The sequence below is a fragment of the Pongo pygmaeus genome, chromosome 8, assembly GCF_028885625.2.
Source record: "Pongo pygmaeus isolate AG05252 chromosome 8, NHGRI_mPonPyg2-v2.0_pri, whole genome shotgun sequence".
Lineage (NCBI taxonomy): Eukaryota > Metazoa > Chordata > Mammalia > Primates > Hominidae > Pongo > Pongo pygmaeus.
The window spans coordinates 27,139,115-27,147,272 of NC_072381.2; the positions used below are offsets into that span (position 1 = coordinate 27,139,115).

Below are 8,158 nucleotides of genomic sequence, written 5' to 3' on the forward strand. Positions count from 1 at the left end.
GTCTCAAAAAAAAATAAAACTAAAAAATAAAATTAAAAAAAACCGACTGTATGATTCCTCTTCTAAGAAATTTTAGAAAAGGCAAAATTACAGTGATAGAAATCAGATCAGACTTTGCCAAAGGCTGGAGTAGTGGTGGGGTGACACCAAAGGGATGCAAGTGAACTTTTAGAGGTAAAGGAAATGTTCAATATCATCACTGTACTGGGGGTTACAAAACTACATACATTTGTCAAATCACATTGAATTGCACACTTAAAATCTGTGCCTTTTGCCAGGCGTGGTGGCTCATGCCTGTAATCCCAGCACTTTGGGAGGCCCAGGCACGTGGGTCACATGAGGTCACAAGTTTAAGACCAGCCTGGCCAACGTGGTGAAACCCCGTCTCTATTAAAAATACAAAAATTAGCCGGGTGTGGTGGCACACACCTGTAATCCCAGCTACTCAAGTGGCTGAGGCAAGAGAATCACTTGAACCTGGGAGGCGGAGGTTTCAGTGAGCCGAGATCATGCACTCCAGCCTGGACTACAGAGTGAGACTCCACCTAAAAAAAAAAAATCTGTGCCTTTTATTGCAACTAAATTATACCTCTGAGCCGGGCATGGTGGCGTCCCTAGCTATTCGGAAGGCTAAAGCGGGAGAAGCCCAGGAGGCTGAGGTTGCAGTGAGCTATGATGGCTACCCTTCACTCAAGTCTGGGTGACAAAGCAAGATCCTGTCTCAAAATAAATAAATAACTAAAGTATATCTCAATGAAACTGGACAAAGAAAATGCAAGCAGGGAAACAGTTCCTTGCTTCAAATAATAAAAAAGGAAAAACTACATATTTTTGTTGTATGTGATGTATGATGAAAAGTATAAGTGACTGAAAGTTCAAGAGTTAACATTAAGAATTGCAGGTAGGGCTGGGTGCGGTGACTCACGCCTGTAATCCCAGCACTTTGGGAGGCCAAGGCAGGCGGATCACCTGAGGTCAGGAATTCAAGACCAGCCTGGCCAACATGGTGCAACCCTGTCTCTACTAAAAATACAAAAATTAGCCGGACATGGTGCTGGGTGCCTGTAATCCCCGCTACTCAGGAGGCTGAGGCAAGAGAATCACTTGAACCGGGAGACGGAGGTTGTGGTGAGCTGAGATCACGCCATTGCACTCCAGCCTGGGCAACAAGAGCGAGACTCCATCTCAAAAAAAAAAAAAAAAAAAAAAGAATTGCAGGTAGACACTGTGACACTGAATTAAGGGCATCATGCTAACTTTTTAAGTCTAACTTCTCTCCCATAATGTGCACCTTTATATTCTTTATTGAGTTTGTATTTTTCTGTGGATTTTGTGCAAATAAATTATAATGAAATGCCTTTCAAAGAAATCCCAACAGAATAAGGAAAAACAGAATAAGGAAAAAAAAATATACCTAATGATGTATTCCTAGGGCTAAATCAGACCTTGCACATTTCATTTCATGGATGTCTAGTCAGACTAATCAATTTGGTCATGAAAAACCGTGTGTAACTGAAAATTCGGCACATATGCATGAAGAGAAATTGAAATTTCATGTATCTCACTCAGAAATAGCAGATCACCGACGATCATAAAGATTCACTTCAGAAGAATTAAGAGATGTTCCAGGCGAAATCATAATTTGGATTATTTTGGTACATAATTGCTGATCTTATTATCTAGCACACCACATACTGAGAGAACTTCAGAATCCTGCAAAGTTAATTCACGATATGGCATCCTAGGACATTACATTGGAAGTGAGTGGTCCACAGACCAGAATGTAGAGCAGCAGTGAGAACTAGTGGAAAGAAACCAGGGGTCAGGCAATCAAGGTTTTCCCCCTAAACCTGCCTGCCTCCCCAATCCCTGCCACCCAACACACCCGCCACCGCCACCACCACTATATGACATGACCACCTCCTCCATGAAAACAGGGTAGGGAGGAGTATATTACTCTACTAGGGCTGCCGTAACAAAATACCACAGACTGGGTGGCTTAAACAACAGAAATTTATTTCGCACAGCTTTGGAGGCTGCAGGCCTAAGATCAAGAAGTTGGCAGGGTTGGTTTCCCTGAACTCTCTCTTCTTGGCTTGTAGATAGTTGCCTTCTTGCTGTGCCCTCACCTGCACCCACATATTTGGTGTCTCTTCTTCTTCTTATAGGGACACCACTTATATTGAATTAGGGCCCCACCCTAAAGACCTTATCTTAGTCATATCTTTAAAGGTGCTGGGGGTTAGGACTTCCACATGTGAATTTCGAATGGACAAAATTCAGTCCATAGCAGTGAGTTGACTGACATGCTAGGGTTTTACAACAACATTCAATTATTTCCTCTCATTGCTTCTTTTTCTTTTCTTTTTTCTTTTTTTTTTTTTTTTTTTTTTTTTTGTGAGACAGAGCCTTGCTCTGTTGCCCAGGCTGGAGGGCAGTGGCGTGATCTTGGCTCACTGCACCTCCACCTCCCGAGTTCAAGTGAATCTCACACCTCAGCCTCCCAAGTAGCTGGGATTCCAGCCACGTGCCACCACAACCAGCTAATTTTTGTATGTTTTGGTAGAGACAGGGTTTCACCATGTTGGCCAGGCTGGTCTCAAACTCCTGATCTCAAGTGATCCACCCACCTCGGCCTCCCAAAGTGCTGGGATTACAAGCATGAGTCACTGTGCCCAGCTGTGGTTTTTTTGTTTGTTTTTTGAGACTGTGTCTTGCTCTGTTGTCCAGGCTGGAGTGCAGTGGCACGGTCTTGGTTCACTGCAAACTCCACCTCCCGGGTTCAAGCGATTCTCCTGCCTCAGCCACCCAAGTAGCTGGGATTACAGGTGCCTGCCACCACGTCAGGCTAATTTTTGTATTTTTAGTAGAGACGGAGTTTCACCATGTTGGCCAGGCTGGTCTCGAACTCCTGACCTAGTGATCTGCCCACCTCAGCCTCCCAAAGCACTGGGATTACAAGCATGAGCCACTGTGCCCATCCAGTATGGTTTTTAGATGAGTAAATCGCTTGCTAATTTTGGAAGCTGCTGAACCAACATCTCCTCCTCCACCTCCCTTTTGAACTTCAGTAAGATATTGTAAGCACTTGTAACAGAGCAGTTTCTGGAGCAATTAACCTGGCCAGTTATAACAAGTACCTCATTCTCTGAGCCTACTGGTAAACTGGGAGCTAGTGATGGTCTTCCCTGAACTTTGAGCCTCAAACTCTTCCAATGGTTTTTTAAATCCCCCACTGCTTGCAATATCTATAGTAATTTTTGTTTCCTGACTGAACTCTGATACAACTAAAACATAAAACACATTTAAAAGTTCTGATCCTTTCATAGTTCATAAGCATGATGATTGAGTTTTCACGCTATGTGTAAGATGTGCCTCCATCAATCCTTGTTAGGATGTTGGCATATTACCCATCTGATGTGGGGGGAAAATAAAAGTTCAATGTAGTCCCAGCTACTCAGGAGACTGAGCCAAGAGGACCACCTGAGCCCAGGAGTTCGGGCTGCTGTGGGAAATGACTGAACTTGTGAATATCACTGCATTCCAGCCTGGGCAACACTGCGAGACCTAGTCTCTGAAAAAATAGTTCTAGAGACAAATGACAACCCACATAAAGTTAGTATTTCTTTCCTTGGAAGTTACAGAAAACGACTCAAGCTAGCATCAGTTGAGGGTGGGAGAAAAAAATTTTATTATAAAAATTCAGGCTTACAGAACTCAAAAATAGAAATGCAATCAGTAATAAGTCCTAAGAAAGTACTAGAATGAATCCTTTGGAAGGACAGAAGGAACCTAGGCAGCGTTCTCAATAAATGTCTTGTTTCTTTGCCTAAAGGTTTTCTTCGCTGCCCTTTCTAAGTGGTGGAGAGCATGTAAATTCAAATCCCAAGTTTTCCCTTCTACTGCATTCAAGAAGCCCAATCTGAGATTGAAATCCTTCCGTTCCAAACCCATATCTTGCAAAAAGAAAATCTGATTAGTCCAAGTTCAATTTCTTTTTTTAGTTTATTTTTATTTTATTTATTTTTTTGAGACGGAGCCTCGCTCTGTTGCCCACCCTGGAGTGCGGCGGCCAGATCTCGGCTCACTACAACCTCCACCTCCTGGGTTCAAGTGATTCTCCTGCCTCAGCCTCCTAAGTAGCTGGGACTACAGGCACGTGCCACCATGCCTGGTTCATTTTTGTATTTTTAGTAGAGACGGGGTTTCACTATGTTGGCGAGGCTGATCTCGAACTCCTGACTTTGTGATCCGCCCACGTCGGCCTCCCAAAGTGCTGGGATAAAGGCGTGAGCCACGGCCCCCAGCAGCAGCCGCCGCCGCCGCCGCCTCCGCCGCCGCCGCCTCCTCCTCCTCCTCCTCCTCCTCCTCCTCCTCCTCCTCCTCCTCCTCCTCCTCCTCCTTCTTCCTCTTTCTTTTGAGACAAGAGTGTCTCTCTGTTGCTTAGGCTAGAGTGCAGTGGCGTGGTCACAGCTCATTGTGGCTTACTGCAGCCTCAACTTCCCATCTCAGCCTTCCAAGTAGCTGGGACTACAGGCTCACACCACCATACCTGATTTTTTTGTTGTTGTTAAGAAATGGGGTCTCGCTCTGTTGCCCAGGCTGGTCTTGAACTCCTGGGCTCAAGTGATGCTCTTGCCTCAGCCTCCCAAATTTCTGGGATTACAGGCGTGAGCCACTATGCCCAGCCATCAGCTTCAATTTCATCTTCTTTCCACTTATCACCTTTGGCAGTAGGGGCATGTTCAAACAGCAGCAGCGAAACTATTTGAACCACCCTGAGGTTGGCGTGGGAAGTTTCCGGAGAGAAGAGATAATCAAGAAAACAACAGTGTCAGGTGTCTACTGAGGAAAATTGTGCAATACATATACGTGTTACCTGGGCGCTATCCAGGACTACCATGTGTGGTTATGCAGGTTACTCACATGCCGCACCATACTTGGCTGAGGATAAGTAGGACCTGAGCTTGGTGCCCCAAGCTGAAAGCTCTGGTGTGGGCTGCATTCACTCAGAGGAAGAGGTTCCCTTTTAAAATTAGCACAAGAGTGCTTCACCAGCTTTCAGGAAGTAGCTCTAGTAATCGTTTTAAAAATATATTAATATGCTTTTCCTAGTGATGGAATGAGATTTTTGATTTTTTTTTTTTTTTATTCTGAGGCAACCATTTGCTCTGGAGAGATTGTGGACTGTTAGGTCACAAATGGAAAAGAGAATGAAAAAGTCAATTTTCAGATTTTATAAAGCAAACTAGGATCTTAAAACCAGTCATGAGAAAATGGCCTGGCAAATCAGACTTTATAAAAAGAAAAGGATTTCAGAATTTTAAAAGCATCCTTTCATATATCAAAAGCAAGGCTTAGATGTTGGGAAATTGAGTTTTATTATAAAGCCATGTATAGAGAAGATCCAAATCATGAAAAGGAATTAGAGAGCCCAAGACTCAGGGAAAGAGGAGAAAGAAAAGCAAGAAAGGGGGAAAAGGCCAAGCACAGTGGCTCACGCCTGTAATCCCAGCACTTTCGGAGGCCGAGGCAGGTGGATCATCTGAGGTCAGGAGTTCGAGACCACCCTGGCCAAAGTGGTGAAACCCTGTGTCTACTAAAATTACAAAAATTAGGTGGACGTAGTGTTGAGTGCCTGTAGTCGCAGCTACTTGAGAGGCTCAGGCAGGAGAATAGGTCGAACCCAGGAGGCGGAGGTTGCGGTGAGCAGAGATTGCACTACTGCACTCCAGCCTGGGCGACAGAACAAGACTCCATCTCAAAAAAAAAAGAAAGAAAATAAAAGAAAGAAAGTGGGGGAAAAGGTTTAGGTTCACGCTCTGGGAAGAAACATCCAAATAAATTTTTGGGACTCAGTCTAGGGGTGCTTTCTCCTGACTTCTCAGTGCATAATCCAAGAAATCAAAAGCCCCTTTGAAAACACTCTCCATTCAGTAAAGGCGAGAGACACATGACTGCATCCAAGTGCTAATTTCGAAATGGTTGAGGAGGTTTCTAGGCAAATGGGCCCAAGATAGTGCCTGCATTCCCTAATAACTGCAGATCTTTGTAAAAAATCAAAAGTTCACACAAGCCTCCGCGGGGCACGTGGAAAAGCTAAGAGAACTGAAATTCCAAAGAAGACCTGGGGTCAGAATATAAAAGCTGCTTGTTACAGGGACTTTACAACTGGAGACCAGGGCAGGAAAAGGAACCTTAGAATTTAGTAGCTGATGTTGACAGAGTGCCTAAAGTAATCATGTGGGACAAGCTACACATCCATGATCTCCAGCACTGATGTCCAGGCCAGAGCAGCCAAGCCACATTGCACTGTCTCTTCTCCACACCTGCATTTTTTTTTTTTTCTTGAGACAGGGTCTCATTCTGTTGCCTAGGCTGGAGTGCAGTGGTGCCATCATAGCTCACTGTAGCCTCAAATTCCTGGGCTCAAGTGACCATTTTGCCTCAGCCTCCCAAGTAGCTGGGGCTACAGGTGAGAGCTACCACACTCAGCTAATTTCTTTAAAAAAAAATTGTAGGCTGGGCACGGTGGCTCAGGCTTGTAATTCCAGCACTTTGGGAAGCCAAGGCGGGTGGATCACCTGAAGTCAGGAGTTTGAGACCATCCTGGCCAACATAGAGAAACCCTGTCTCTACTAAAAATACAAAAATTAGCTGGGCGTGGTGGTGCAGACCTGTGATCCCAGCCACTAGGGAGGCTGAGGTAGGAGAATCGTCTGAACCCGGGAGGTGGAGGTTGCAGGGAGCCGAAATCACACCACTGCACTTCAGCCTGGGCAATAGAGTGAGATTCCATCTCAAAAAAAAAAAATTTTTTTTTTTGTAGAGATGAGGTCTTCCATGTTGGCCAGACTGGTCTTGAACTCCTAGGCTCAAAGGATCCTCCCACCTCAGCCTCCCAAACTGCGAGGATTACAGGCATGAGCCACAGTGCCCAGCCCCTGCTTTGATGATACATGAATTTCCCCTCAACCAATGCCATTTGATAAGGAGGACTGAGAGGGGAGGCATTTTCAAGGTAGAAAGGCAGCCTGGTAGAAGTCTAGGAATAGATTGATTATCTAACAAAAGGAACTGGTATGGACTGAAAGAGACTGTGCTTAAACAGGAGAAGGCTGATTTGCTTTTCCCTGGCCATACAAAGATTTTTCTTGCACTTTCACTTGGACTGGGGCTTGAGAACAAGATGAGTTATAAATAATACAACTTTTTTTTGTATCTGATACACAGTTTGTAAGTTTTTACCTTACTACATATGAGAGAGAAAGGGTTATTATTCCTTTGTGGAAGCTGTATATCATAATAGTCCAAAATATTGTGCTAATGTGGTGATTACTAACCACATGCAACTATTTTATTTTATTATTTATTTCTTCTTTTTTTTTTTTTTTTGAGACAGGGTCTCCCTCTGCAGCCCAGGCTGGAGGGCAGTGGTGCAATCTCGGCTCAATGCAACTTCTGCCTCCCAGGTTCAAGCAATTCTCCTGCCTCAGCCTCCCGAGTAGCTGGGATTACAGGTGCCACCACGCCTAGCATAATTTTGTATTTTTAGTAGAGACGGGGTTTCATCATGTTGGTCAGGCTGGTCTCGAACTCCCAACCTCAGGTGATCCACCAGCCTTGGCCTCCCAAAGTTCTGGGATTACAGGCATGAGCCACTGTGCCCAGCCCACATGCAACTATTTTAATTGAAATTAAATAAAATTAAAATTTCTATTTATACTTCAACTTTCAGGTGCTCATTTCAGGCAGTACTCATATGGTTAGCAGTCACCATACTGGCAATGCAATACAGATTTACAGAAAATTTCCATCATCACAGAAATTCTTATTTGACAGTGTCTGATTACCCTGCCAACACTCTCTCCTCCACATGTTTGCCAGTACTTGTTATTGTCTTTTTGAATATAGCCATCATAGTGGGTATGAAGTTGTATCTCACTGTGGCTTTGATTTGCATTTCCCTAATCACTAATATGTTCAATATCTTTTCATGTGCTTCTTGGCTAGTTGTATATCTTCTTTAGAAAGTTATCTATTCAGATCCTTTGGACATCTTCTATTGGGTTGTCTTTTTATTTTTTATTTTTTATTTATTTTTTTGAGCTGGAGTCTCGCTCTGTCTCCCAGGCTGGAGTGCAGTGGCGCGATTTCG

The 8,158-nt window shown here is 44.1% G+C and overlaps 1 non-coding gene across 1 annotated transcript; it reads left to right on the plus strand.

Annotated features, from left to right (window-relative positions):
- Positions 1-3,317: 3,317 nt before the first annotated feature.
- LOC129007018 (small nucleolar RNA U13) lies at positions 3,318-3,420 on the plus strand. The gene has a single exon (XR_008492198.1). It is a non-coding gene; the product is annotated as a small nucleolar RNA U13 (small nucleolar RNA).
- Positions 3,421-8,158: the final 4,738 nt, after the last annotated feature.